Source organism: Drosophila erecta, unplaced genomic scaffold, assembly GCF_003286155.1.
Source record: "Drosophila erecta strain 14021-0224.00,06,07 unplaced genomic scaffold, DereRS2 tig00000305-arrow-arrow-pilon, whole genome shotgun sequence".
Taxonomy (NCBI): domain Eukaryota; kingdom Metazoa; phylum Arthropoda; class Insecta; order Diptera; family Drosophilidae; genus Drosophila; species Drosophila erecta.
Window position 1 is genome coordinate 881,333 of NW_020825220.1, and position 14,523 is coordinate 895,855.

Sequence of the window (14,523 nt, forward strand, 5' to 3'; positions counted from 1 at the left end):
CCTTGTTACCTTCACCCGACGTGCCGTCATTAACGGAACCCTGTACGTCAACCAGAACCGGATCCAGAGCAGAGTACCGGGGGTAGCAAGATTCCCTCTGCTGAACATCACCTCCCGCCAAAGCTTGCTCAGTCTCCCGTACCTTCATCGCCTAAATGAAGGTAACTTAGAGACAATCCGGAGGTTCAGAGAAGAATTCAACGCCGAACGACCCCAGCAAGTGGCACTGACCGTAGCAGCATCATGTTGCCTTCTGCTATGTGTTGCCATTGTGGGCTGGCGCGCCTGAAGGGCCAAGAGGTCCGCAAGACAACTGAACGTGGCGATTGCTGAGTTAAGGTCGGCCGAGGGCGGCCTCCGTCTTGAGGGGGGGGTAGTTAACTAAACGTCGCTCCCGCGGGCGCATGAAATACGACAACATCGGCATACTGCAACGTAAGCATTATGCCGGATGTCGATACGTAGCCGGCAGACACTACTTATTGCGTGGCCGCTACGAATATGAGATCGCAACAATATGTTTCGTTTTCATGCTAGCTCCTAAGTTTGAATTCTTGTATCTTATATAAAGTTCTGATTTTGCCTCCGACGCTAAGCTCGGTATAATAAAGCTTAAAAAGTAAACTCCTAATCTTTTATTGTCACGGCTCCGCCTGACATTTGATTAGTAAACCGCCGCGCGTTAACCGCCGGCCAACCTTTCATAATTTACACATGTAATTCCTGAACAAGCTTACTAGCCGAATCTATCCGGCTATATTCGATATGCCGTACGATGTTCTCACTTATTTTTGTGTACTTTAAAGAAACCAAAAAAATGAATATCATATCCCGCATGACCTGATTGATATCCGGGCTCAGCCTGCGCCTGTAGCACTAATTCTGGAACAGAATTAAAGTGCCTTCAGGAGCTTCAAAAGCTCAGGTTCCTTTAACCATGTAGATTGTTCAAACCCAGCGATGGTGCAGCCTTTGGACGGGATATCATCCGGGGTACAGTGGGTAGAAATATGTCTCCAGTGGCATTCTGACGTAGTTTTTGCAATTTCAGCAATTCCATTGCCGTTGATAATCTGGTCGGGTGTTGGTGATTTCAATGTAGAATTTGAGAGTCGCGCCATACCTACGAGGTTGGTTCTGTGTCTGCGAAAATTGTAATGATTTTTTGATAAAGTTGTGCTAACAAATGTGCTCCACAAAGTTCTAATTTTGGCAGAGTTAGCGTTTTGGTGTGGGCAACTCTGGCCTTCGATGTGATTAGTAAGTCCTTGGTAAGTCCATCTGATCCAAGTGTGCGAGCGTAGATGCAGCATTCATACGCTCTGATGGAGGCGTCACAGAAGCCATGTATCTGAAGAGTGCGTATCACCGGTTGAAAATAATATTGTGTTATTGCTACAGACACCAACGACGGAAGCGACGCAAGCAGGGACATCCAAGCTGTATGCCTTGGAGGACTGAGTAGTCCCTGTGTAGTTTAAGTAGCAATAGCTTCTGTAGGATGATTTTTGACACGATGATGATAGGAGTAACTTATCCCAACGGATCAAGCAATGAACATGCTACGGACAAAATAGTGCGCTTGGTAACGTGGTCTGGATGTAAACCTGCCGAGAGCGAAAATGTGTCCCGTACTTGGTTTCATTTTAGGCCAAGCGTCCTATTTAGCATTATGCTTACGTAAAGAAAATCTCACCATAAATGTCAGCAAATCTAAAATTTTTGTATGAAGGAGATCATATATCACGGCTTTATAATTGCAAATGAGCAAATAAGAACCAACCCAGATATGGTTAAAGCGATACAATATTTCCACAAACAACTTCGTTTAACCAGTTGCGAAGACTTAGGCCTAGCGGGATGGTACCGACGGTTTGTAGAAAACTTTGCCACTATTAGTTTTCCCTTGACAAAAATACTTAAAAAGACCGTTTTTGAAAACTTGAAATCATGTCTTACTGCCTCGCCAGTTCTCATAACACAGGACTTTTCCAAGCAATTCATTTTGATGTGTTACGCCAGATCTTTTGGTGATCAGATCAGATACTGGCTAAGGACCGAGATAGAGGAGAACTTCCGATTTCATATATGTCCGAAAAATTGTCCAAAGCGCAACATAACTATAAAATGCCCGAATTGGAATGTCTTGCCGCTATAAAAGGAATTAAAAAAATCCGCGAGTATTTTGAGGGCCAGGATTTCTTAGTCATAGCAGACCACGCAGCTCTCCAATGGTTGATGCGGCAGAAGGTTTCCTGATAAAGAAGGTTTGCCCGATGGTAAATGAAGTTGAGAACGTTTATATTCACTATAAAACATCGTAGTTGTTCTCAGAAGACACTTTATTAAGACAGAACGACCCAGCCATTGGTGAATTTTGTCAAAATGGACAGTCGTCTATCTATCTATTTACAAAAGAAAATCTATGGAAACTATTGATACTTGCAGCTTTAGTACCCGATAATGGAAAAACTAAAAGGATATTTTATTTGGCCTTGTATGGTTACGCAAATACGAAAGTGTGTAAATACTAAGTGTGTAATTTGTCGTACCACGAAAAGTCAAAACGCAGTTCTAAAGTCAATGGAAAAACCGTTAACCTCAGACAGGCCATTTCAAAAATTATACTCGTACATTGACCTCTTAGGTCCATACCCTCGAAGGAAAAAAGATCACATTGGTTTGCTCATTGTCGTTGATCATAATCGTTGATCGACGTCGGCTCATATTTGCCCGTGTGCGCCTTTGTGGCATTTGTGGCATTTACAGTTGCTACCTTATTTACTTCTAGCATTTGTTATTATTTAATTTAAATATTTATGCAGCGTGTCTGGCGTGACTATGGCGCATTATAATTACAACAACGGGCCGATAAGCGGCGAACAGCCCGTATACTTAATATTTAGCTTGGTCTCGTTTTCGAGGTTTGTAATCCAAATGTTCGGCTGGCTGCCCGCCGCATTATATGGCTAATGGCTACGTGCTGCTATGGGTCCGACCTCGTTAAGTGCCTTGTTCTCCGATCCGCCGATCCACTTATCCACAACCCACCATGGTTGTAGCTACATCTGGAATCATGGCGAACCCATGTGGGACGGCGCTGTAAGCATTGTCTTTCATCGGCGCGGTGTCCCAATCCCAGGGCATTTCGTGCTGCAATTGATCCCAGACTTTCGCAGACATCCTGGGTGCTTTTCAGGTTGCGCCAAAAACTGATGTAAATTTCAGATTAAAATGTGTGCAACTCATATTGGGTAATCAATAAGGCAACTGCAATGTGTAGTCATTTTCTCTCTATATGGACTCACTGTGCTGCAAGGAATTTTGAGCTGCCAAAAAATAGATGTTTAAGTCCGTAAGTTGGAAGCATGCGATGGGCTTCTTCTTAAGTTTTTTATTTCAACCTTAATCTTAAAAAACTTAAGCAGAAGCCAATTGCAGTTGTATTCGATATTTAACCTAATTTATATTCTTAGTCTGCTGGAAAAACTGTTGCGATTTGAGGTCAGGAAGCCTAATGCTTAATGATGCATAATAATGTAGTCTAATGCATACCTACAAGACAATCTGACTTGATTTGCTCGAAGCATTATTGGTTATAGCCTCTTTTGCCGGCTTTAAGCTTTCCTCGTACCAAGCACAATACATAGTTGTATGCAATTAAATTGAATTGACGTTGCACCCTCGTTGAAAAAGAGATCTGTGGAAACGGCAACCTGGTAGATTCTCTAGGCACTTACAAGCCCTCCGATCTCCCGAACCCCAACACCGGACGTGGAATGCCTGCAATTAAATACACATCGAGATCTTTGTGAGCCCGATAATCATCTGGATGACTGCCGTGTCACATTTGTTTGTTAACGTCTGCGCCATTATTTGATTTATATTTTCCATACACTCGGCTGCTTGTGCTCCTGTTGCTGCCACTGCCGCTTATTGATGTTTGTCCAACTCGCCATCATTCAAAGTCCAAACCAGTTGGTCACTTGACCATTTCCAGCTTACTCAGCCAAGTGGGTAGTGGGCGGTGGGCGGAGGGACAGGCACTCGTCAGTGGCCATCGATCAGGCAATGGTTTTCATGGAAAAATGTTTTTCGAATTTATTTCCATTTACTTGGCCGACGAGCAGCGCTAACTTGGCCGGCTATTTGCGTTTTGTCTGGTCAAAGTTCTTGCCTCTCTCTCTCTCTGTCTCTTGACGGACTATTTACACGCAGAGAAAATTGGCAGCATCACGTGCATAGTGATCTGCCCAATAAGTTTTGGGGCTAAAGTACATACATTGTATTGCAGCTATTAATGCAGTGATGCATCCTCCAGTATATTTATTTGTTTGGGCACACAACTTTTCAAGATAGAGTTTAATTTTGGTTGGATATACCTAAGTATGCAACTATTTTGCTAGCGTAGAGCATTTTGGAACAACAGGAACTACTACTCGTAGTTCGTATAAGCATTCTGTAATTTTCGAACAATATCTGAGCGTTGCAGGTGCATCTTGGTTCAAGCAGTCTATGGAGTCTTTTTATTATTATTATTGCTGTTGTAGTTGCTGTTGCCATTGCTGCTGTCGCTGGCAAGAGCAATGAAAAATCCATATTGACATGAATGTTGACTGGAGCCGGAGGAACATTCATTGTTCACAAGTAGCCCGAGTTCGGTTCTGCTCCCTAATTGCTGCCATGTGACAGAGCCAAAATGGTCACATCCGCTGCACAGTGCTCCCTTCCGCTGCGAGTCGCCCTGTTCTGCGATCAATCGAAAATATTTTTCAAACTGTTCCCTTCCACTCGAGCTTAGTCAAGCCGGAAATGTTGCTCGTCCACAGCAGGCGGTGGCAAATAAATTGTTTAATTACAAGTATGGGCGGCAGCATCGGAACCCGAGTAGCAAGGAAGTTGTCCCCAGAACTTCCTAGGCGCTGTGAGAGGAAAATATTCGCCAGCGACTGTCATGCAAATTAGTAAGCAAAATTTCATGCCAAATGCTGTTTGGTTGTTTGTGTAGTCGCAGCCAAGTCAAATGTCTATAATTTAAGCAGAAAACAAGCGACAGATACATGCAGCAGCGCAACTGCAACTGCAGGCAAATCTCTTGCAGTTTTGTTTCCTTTGCTGCAGCTGCGAAATTTATACGCGCGGGTGCCGCAGCAAAAACCAAAAGTAAAATAAAGTTAAAAGGAGAAAAACCTTACAGGCTGTTGCTGGCTAATTTGCCGCAGCGGGCAATGAAAATTGTTGATGTGCAAAAATATTGCTGCGCCGCCGTTGTTGTCGTGTAAATGCTATAAATTAATTTGTGTCAACAGACAAGGCGGAGCGGAATTAAAAATTGCATTTTAGTCTTCTTACTTTACTTCTTTACTTCTTATTTTACTTCAATGCTTTCGGCTTTTTCTGCGATGTTAATTTCAATGGCACCTTCCCCCCGATTCAATTGAATTTATCACGTTGGCTTGGTCTTGCCCACGGGTTTAGACGGGATTAGATTTGACTTTTGCGGATAGTTTGGCCGGTTTTTCACACAAAATTATCGGCCATATATTTCGGCGCTTATGGCCGCACAAGCTGTGAAGGTCGTGTGGGTGTTTCCGCGCGGGGTGGGGAAATTGGATATGCACTACGGACAAAATCAATGGACCATCACACACTCAGTTGTGGAAGCCAGAGATTGACAATTTTGATAAATGCCGTTTGAAAATATTTTGTGATAAAATAATTCTGTAGGACAATAAAACCAAATTAAATTATACAAGCCCGATGCTTATAGAAGTTGCTGCTGACTCCGGCCGGAATATCAATGGCCATTTCAATGGTTCCCTGACATGGCTAGAACCAATCTCTTTGGTCATACATAACAATGTTATGTATCATGATGGGCACTTTCAAAATCAGCTTAAGAATGCAATCGAATTATTTATACATCTGTGTGAGCTTTATCTCACTTTTTAAATATATTCCCGCAGTAATAATTTGTTATATTATTTTTTCTTTTCGACTTAAATCACGATTTTTAGTGTAGATATTAACAAATAGATATTAACTTTAAAATGTGCTAAATGGTGCTGCACTCTGGAATTTTGCCTATAAGTGGAATTGATTTGGCGGCGAGTGCATGGAACTCCTCCTCAGAGCCATTGTGGTGTTCTCCATTCTTCACTTTCTGTCAAGTTGACAATTTGTCAAGATTTCCGTTGCGTCATGGAGTCAGCAGCTTCGCATTCACTCGAAAGTCTGCTTATATACGAATATGTTCGAATATCTTAGTCGCCTTTTCGGGGGCGCCGGCAATTGAACAAATTGCCAAGCGTAGAGCACCCCAAGCGCTCTGAGTTCGGGGTCATAAATAAAACGCCAGAAATCCTAATTGTAAAAGTTTTCATTTTTATGACAAAATTATACCAATATATATATTTTATTATTACGGGAGGAGATTCATAATAGACGCGACACACCACCCACACAGCTCTTTGGTAGCTCGTTAGGCCAATAAAAACGACGGAAAGAAAAATGAAATTAAATCAATGGCAGGGCAATTCCCAAACAGCAGCGACACAAAGTGCTGCGAGGAATTTTGAGCACAATGAACACCTAGAGGAGCAGAGGAATTCCCGCTATTCACGAACAACAATGGCAAATAAATTAAATTAGTCACAAGCTTATTTCAAAATTGTACATACACAGGCTCATCACGATCTACGTGTATAAATTATCCTTTAAAGTATTTCGTATATTTTTATTTGTATACAGTTAGAATAGAATTTGTGCGGTCTGCACTTAATGAGACGAATTTGTATGTTTGTGCGTGGCGATGACCGACGCTTTTGATCTCCAAATATCGACTGCCTATTACAGAATAGATCTCTTATCTTTACCCTACATTCCTCAGCAAAGCTTAGCTCTTCTCTCAAAAGCTCCGATGCGCTTGCATTAAGCTAAGGGCATAAGCAATATGTAAATGACTCCAGTTAACTCCTCCCCTACTAGGATGAAGGCTGTCCTCAGTCTTTTCAAATTATACGGTTGATGATGAACGGGAATCCTGGCGATCCGTGCTTTGTTTGACGTTGGCCTTGGTGGTCTTGTAATGTCGTTACAATGCGCACGTTGGATAGAGTATTTGGTGGCGGAGGGCTCAATGTATTTTGGTGATTGTCGATTTGTTCTCTCAGGTTGCCGCAATCGGATATGTCGTTTATGCCAGTAGGATTTTGTTTAAATTATTATAGAATACAAAAGATATGCACTGCAAGTACGTTGATAGTTAACAATAGTGATAATATAAAATAATGTATAACGCTCGTTGATTAAATTTGTTTTTTATTATGATATAGGAATGGGGTGAAGAAGGCCATTAATAACACTAATGGGTTTTTGTTTTTTATTCTGAGTAATTCTTCTGTAAGCTGTGCTTTTTATTGGTAATGTCTATTGCTGTTTTGCTGCTTAATTTTTGAGTCGAAAGGTTCCTGTAACGTGAATTTAAAGTTTTTGAAATCATAAGAGACGGTCGTTCAAGATTTACTTTTAGGCTTTACCTAAGGAGTTGACGATTCTTTATATTGTACTGAAAGTTTGTGGTAGTTGTCTAACTTTAACAAATGTTTAGGTGAGTAAACTCTTGGCGAATTGACACTACTAAAGTATAAATGACGGACTTAGACAAAGAAAATAATAATCCTAACGTAAATTATCTTTATGTACTACCCTCCCCTTTATTAAGACACTTGTCCCAATGTGTGCTTCAATTTTTTCTTTTTTGTAGCGTGGGGTAAGTTTATTTCCGATCCGTTTGTTTTGCTTTACAAAGACAGTGTCCCCGACCTGAAAAGTTCTGTCACATCTTGATTTATTAATTCTTCTTAATTGTATTTCCTGTGCTCTGTCAATTTTCTCTGAGATTTCCTCTGCAAATCCTGAGGGCATTGCATGAATAATGTCGATCGGCTTTTTATTAGTGACTGAATGTACTGTTCTGTTGTATTCCACGGTTGCTTGAAGTATGAGATTTACCGTATCAACTATGCCTTTTTCTAGTTTTAGGCATCGTGCTATTTCTAACAGTGTGCTGTGGAACCTTTCCACCTGTCCGTTTGAGGTACTATGATGGGGTGGTGAATTTTCCACTTGAACATTGAACCGATTTGATAAAAGTGACCTGATTGACTCAGAGTTTATAGATGGTTCATTGTCACAAAATATTGTTTTTGAGTTTGGATAGAGGTTCATTAATTGCATTATTGCAGGTTCTATGTCGACTATCGTTCTAGAACCTATGGGTTGTACGACTGCAAATTTTGAGAATTTATCTATACAGGTCAGGAAATATCTCCCGTCCGTAGAGAAAATATCAATATGCAATGTCTCGCCGATTTGTGAAGGGATAGGTGTTCTCCCTAGGATTTGTTTTTGCGGATGACGTACGTATTTGGCTTATTGACAAACCAAGCAGTTACCTACTATACTGACTGCCAGCTGTGACATTTTTGGGAAAAAATAATCTTGTAGAATATGTTTAACAATTTCCTGCGCTGCCCTGTGCGCTCTGCTGTGTTCAATGGCTACTATTTCTTTTTGATCCTCTTTGTTATAAACGTCGATCACCAACTTCTATAAGTCTGTTCTGGATGAATGCCAGTATGGGCAATTCGCAGTATATTGCATTCACCACATTCTGTTTCACTACGTCGCGAATTCTGCCTACTAACGATTCCCTATTTACGAGTTGTATCACGTGCCTTGACTTGTTACCAAATATAATAAAGGTGCGAGTATTATCCGCTGTGCCTTCATCTATTATTATTTGATTTCTAAAGCAGTTGACCGGTTTGTCGACTGTTTCAATTGCGTATGAAACCGATATTTCGCTATGTATCGTTGCCATATCTGACTGGAGGTGGCTTTCTAAAGCGTGGATGGCCTGTCTGGATAGTGCATCTGCGACATGGTTCTCCTTCCCTGGCTTATACAAAATTTTTGCGTTGTGCTCATCTATAAATGCCTTCCACCTTTTAATTTTAGCATTTGTGTTTTTATCTGACACGTCTGTGTAAATATTCAAATTTTTAGCGCCACAGATAGTCCTTTAATGTTTTTAAAGCCCATACAATGGCTAGAAGCTCTCGTTCATTTGTTGCGAAACCAAGCTCTCTACCTTTTAAGGATCTAGATATCATCGTAATAGGCTTGCAGTTTTGTGATAAAACCGCGCCCAGACCAAGAGCTGAAGCGTCCGTAGTCAAATCAAAAGGCTTTGTGTAGTCTGGGTAGGGTAGCATTACATTTTCGGACACTAAGATATTCTTAAGTTTCTCAAATGCAAAGCGTTGCTTATCATCTAAAATAATGGGTATCTTTTTAGAACGAGTGGCGGAGACTTTTACAAGTAGTCTATCTAGTACCCAACAAATATGATTCAGATGGCCCTCAAGTGGCTCAGAAAAAATAATAACATCATCAACGTAAACAAAACAAGACTTTCCTATTTGGGGCCTGAGTACGTCATCTATGGCACGTTGAAACAAACTGGGTGCGTTTTTAAGGCCAAAGGGAAGTCTACAAAACTCGTATTTTCCATGTGCAACTGAGAAGGCGGTTTTCTCCCTATCATTTTCTGCAAGTAAGATTTGATGAAAGCCTGACTTTAGATCTAATGTTGTAAAAAATCTGGCTTTTCTCAAATTTGATAGGATGAATACAACATTTGGCACCGGTTATTTGTCGTCCACTGTCTTTGAGTTTAGCTTTCAAAAGTCTATAACCATCCTCTTTTTGTTATTTCCCTTTTCATCTGTACCCTTTTTGTCGACAACCCAAACCGGATTGTTGTAGGGTGAGTGCGAAGGTCGAATAATTCCGTCTTTTAACAACGCCTTCGTTTCTTCATTTACAAAGTCTGCTACGCCCATGGGATATGGATAAAGTCTTTTCTTTTCTGTTTTCGCGTTTCTTTTGCTTGCGGTATCTAACTGGCTAGTCTCTTTTAATATTTTATTCCAACTTGATATTAAGTCGTCTATCTCTTTATCACTGACACTCATCAATGTGTTATTTATAACCATCAATAACCTTCACATGTGTATGAAATTTTTATTTTATTTTTTAATAATTAATCAAGGGGCGTTGTACTTACAACTTGAGTGATGATTTAAAATAGTGCTTTTTGTATTTTAATCGGTGTTTGAGTAGGTCTGCTCCAGCTGTTGTGTTTCTCCTTTTGATATCGTGCGTTTGAGATTTAGTTTTCTCCCTTTGATATCGTGGGTTTTAGATTTAGTTGGGCGCTAATTATCGTTACAAGTATTTCGTATATTTTCATTTGTATACAATTATAATAGAATTAGTGCGGTCTGCACTTAATGAGACGAATTTGTATGTTTGTGCGTGGCGATGACCGACGATTTTGATCTCCAAATATCGACTGCCTATTACAGAATAGATCTCAAGGACAAGGAGAACTGGGAGTGGGAGCCGTTTTTATATATCATTTTATGTATGCCGTGGGCGAGTGTTACATAAAGCTCGTTTATGGCCAAATGGGTTGGGTCCGAAAATGTTACGATGCCCTGCTCGCCAGGGCTGCAACTAACTATTTTTGTGCCCATTTAAGAAGCTCACCGTGTAAAATCTGTGACTACTTGAAGGAGACTATATTCTATACATTTAGCGTAATACTTTCTGACAACGGCAGTTAGTTTAAGTCAAGCTATTTCCAAGTTCTTCCTACCAACTTTGGCATACAGCAAAAACTTACAGTCATATATTCTCCATAGGCCAACACCGGTGAAAGACTTAATAGATCTGTATTAGTCGCTGTAAGAGCTTATATAGGGAAGATCACACCAATTGGGATAATATTTTAGACGCTATTAGCGGATTTTTGAGAGCGTCGTTACACAGAAGCACCTTACTTTCTGACATTTGGTCAACGTATGATTCTTAACGGCAAGGACTATAGTCTCTTGCGTAGTCTAAATCTGTTTGCCGATGACACTCGGTTATCCAAACTGGAGGCTCTACAACTGCAGATACGGCAAGCTAGACTGAACCCAAACCGAACCCATAAAAAAAACGCACTCAGCCGATAGAATTTAAAAAAGAGTGATTTTGTTTACTCTAGAAACTTTACACAAAGTAATGCCATAAAGAAATTTAGTAGTAAATTGGCACCCCTATTTATTCCAGCTAGAGTTTAAAAAAAACCTATCTCGCACTACTATGATTTAGAGGATGAGAGAGAAAATAAATTAGGAGAATTAGAGTCAATTCAGTACAATATCCTCAACATCACAAGCGATCTCGAAGCAATAGCCATAAATATACAATCTAAACTAAAACTAAACATATTTTCCACATACATTTTCCCAAACAATAACATTACTAACCAAACACTCCAAAACACATTTAATATACAACAAACACCCACACTAATTACGGCAGACTTCAATGGATGGCACCCGTCCCCAACAACAAATACACAATACGCACCTTATTCTATTAATCGACAAATCTCCCACACACATCGACCTCACACCAATCTTAACCCCCCAAGCCAAGTGGGAATACTAAACGACCTCCATGGTAGCGACCATTTTCCTATTATTAATTCAATAATTAATACACAAAAACTCAACATACACTTTTTCAAACTGAAATAAGCCAACTGGGAGCAGTACAACGTACTTACCCAACAGACAAGCCAGAAATACCCCACTTCCCAAAACGTAAACAAAGAAGCCGTTAAAATCTATAGAATTATCTTATATAGCGCAAACCTTTCCATCCCAATAACCTCACCAAACATACATCCATACAGGGTTCCATTGTGGAATGAACACCTCGACCAACTACGAAATCAGAAACAACAAAGAAAAAAAGACGCTTCCAACTCTTTCACCTCAACCATCGAAACTACTACCCCCTTTATACAAAATAAGAGCTAATATAAAGCGCTTCTGCGGACTAAAGCCAGTAAAACAAATTCATGCCATCTCAAACCCGGTAAACGATAAGACAACAATAGCAGGCAACGATATTGCTAACATATTTGAATAACAAAACTATTTAACGAAATATTTAGTAACCACATACTACAAGCTTTCAAAAAAAAAACGAATCATCCCAAACCTCATGCCTAACACCGATAAAACTTAAACTTCATCTTACCGACCCATTTCTCTCAACTGCTGTATAGCAAAAACGCTAGATAATATCATAGCTAAAAGACTCTGGTGGTTTGTGACACATAACAATCAACTCAACAAAAACCAATTCGGATTTAACTCCTGATTTTTCAAGATCCTTCGATCAAGTAGGAGGTGTGCACTCAATAACCCATCAACTGTAGGAATGGAAAACAGGCCCAGAAATAATCAACTACATAAAAACTTCATGATCAACACGAAAATAATTGTCCGCTTCGGTCCGCATACATCGAACCCATTTCCCCTATTCAATGGAATCCCCCAAGGGAATGGGAATGGGGCTCCTACTCAGGAGCATTGCTATCCCTATCCAAATGCCAACACCTCCACATATGTAAAAAAACATTACTGTAGATGCAGGATAAGCTCAGTTAACGTACAAATTCCTACCGTTACTTACTTAAAAACTATAAGTATAACTAGAGTTAAAAAAACAAATATACAAAATGAGAACACACACATAAATTCACTTCTACCCAAACTCTACAATAAACTAAATAATAAATATAAATAATAAATAAATAATAAATAATAATATAAATAAATAATAAAAACTATAATAAAATGACTATCCAGTCCTAAATTTAATTGCAACGGTAATAGCCAAATTAGAATAAGGTCTGTTTCCATACGTCCACGATGCCAAATGTATTTTAAACAAATTAAAAACCCCGTTCAACTCTCCAATCCGCCTAGCCCTCGGAGCCAATTGCTCCACCCGAATAAACAACGAAGCAAATATTCCCTCCTTAGAACCGAAACAAAACCTTTAAACAGCCAAACTATCCCAAAACCTTTTTTTTCAAAAACACGCCACTTCAGAGGATTGTGAAGCTTAAAAAATATGAAAAGAAAACACTACCAATAATAGACCAGCCTATCAAAATTAGCCTAGAACTTAATCTACCCTACAAACCAGAAAATCTCCATAAATACAGACCATCCCATCACTCCGAACACATAAAAAACAAGAAACAGTGCCAGAAAAATACATATCTCAAACCACATACTTTCATATTCCTGACGGTTCAAAAATTAACTGCACAATAACATTCGCTGTCACAAACAAGCGTTTTGAAATATGGCATACTGCCCCCATATTCATCCGTCCTCACCTCAGAAACTATCGCTATTCTAGAAGCAAATTCATTATCCGACGTTGTTCCGACTCCCTATCAGCAATAAACTCAATCCAAACCTCATAAAACAGCAACTACTACCCAAACAGAATTAGCTCACTTTTAATACAACACGCTGCCAAAATTAAAATAATGTGGATCTTTGGCCATACAGGAATGAAAGGAAACGAATTAGCCGGCCAAGCTGCAAAATCAGCAGACAATATTCCACTTAACATGAACACACAGATATCGAAAGCCATCTTAAAAAGGAATTTGCGATAAAACAAAAAGAAAACATTATACACTGCAGTCAATGGTACCAATCAATCAATATGAGTAACTCACACACCTGCGATTATCCTAAAAAATCCCACCAAAATTATACCAGACCCGACCAAATAAAAATAATACGACTTCGACTAGGACACACAAAAATAACCCAACAACACTACCTAAACCCAAACTCTATACCAAATTGTCCGTTTGCCAAGGTGATGTTTCAATAAGCCATATACTTAACTCATGCCCACCCCTTCTGCAAAAAGAACAAGCCATATTTAACAACAATAACCCTCTAAACCTTCTTAGCAACCCCGGCCCAGATAACATACAAAAATTCCTACTTTTTCTCTAATAACAGATTATACCACAAAATCTAAAAATAACAAAATAGAATGCTATAGTCGAGTTCGTCGACTATCAGATACCCGTTACTCAGCTAGTAGAAGTGATAACGAGAAATTTCAAAAATTTCTGGAATATCGGTAGAAATTGGGAAAAAAATAATAAAATGAAAAAAAATGATAGTTTGGGCTATTTGTGGGCGTTAGAGTTGGCGTGGCAAAAAATATTTTGGTTAGTCTGTAGAAATTTACAAGATATATTCAAAAGTGAAAAAATATCAAAACATTTTTCAAAATTATGAGCGTGCCAGTTTTTTGCGGTTTGTTAGAGTGGGCGTTAGAGTACGTGTGGCAACATTTGGAAATATGGACTCGAGCCTAGCAAGAGCGCGGATCCCTAGCGAAGGAAGACCGGTTAGGTGAAACCTTTCGAACTACGTACACTACAGTATTTATATTCCGTTTGCAGTTCTTCAAGTCTTTAGGCTTGAACAAATTTAGGCAAAGAACAATTGTTTCTCTTTATACCATTTTTTTAACAGTACGACAGGTGAAGAGAACACTGAAGTACTGTGC

The 14,523-nt window shown here is 39.6% G+C and overlaps 1 protein-coding gene across 1 annotated transcript in view; it reads left to right on the forward strand.

Annotated features, from left to right (window-relative positions):
- LOC26527115 (proton-associated sugar transporter A) overlaps nucleotides 1-14,523 on the forward strand; it is a 185,678-nt gene that overhangs the window by 142,988 nt on the left and 28,167 nt on the right. The window lies entirely within an intron of this gene.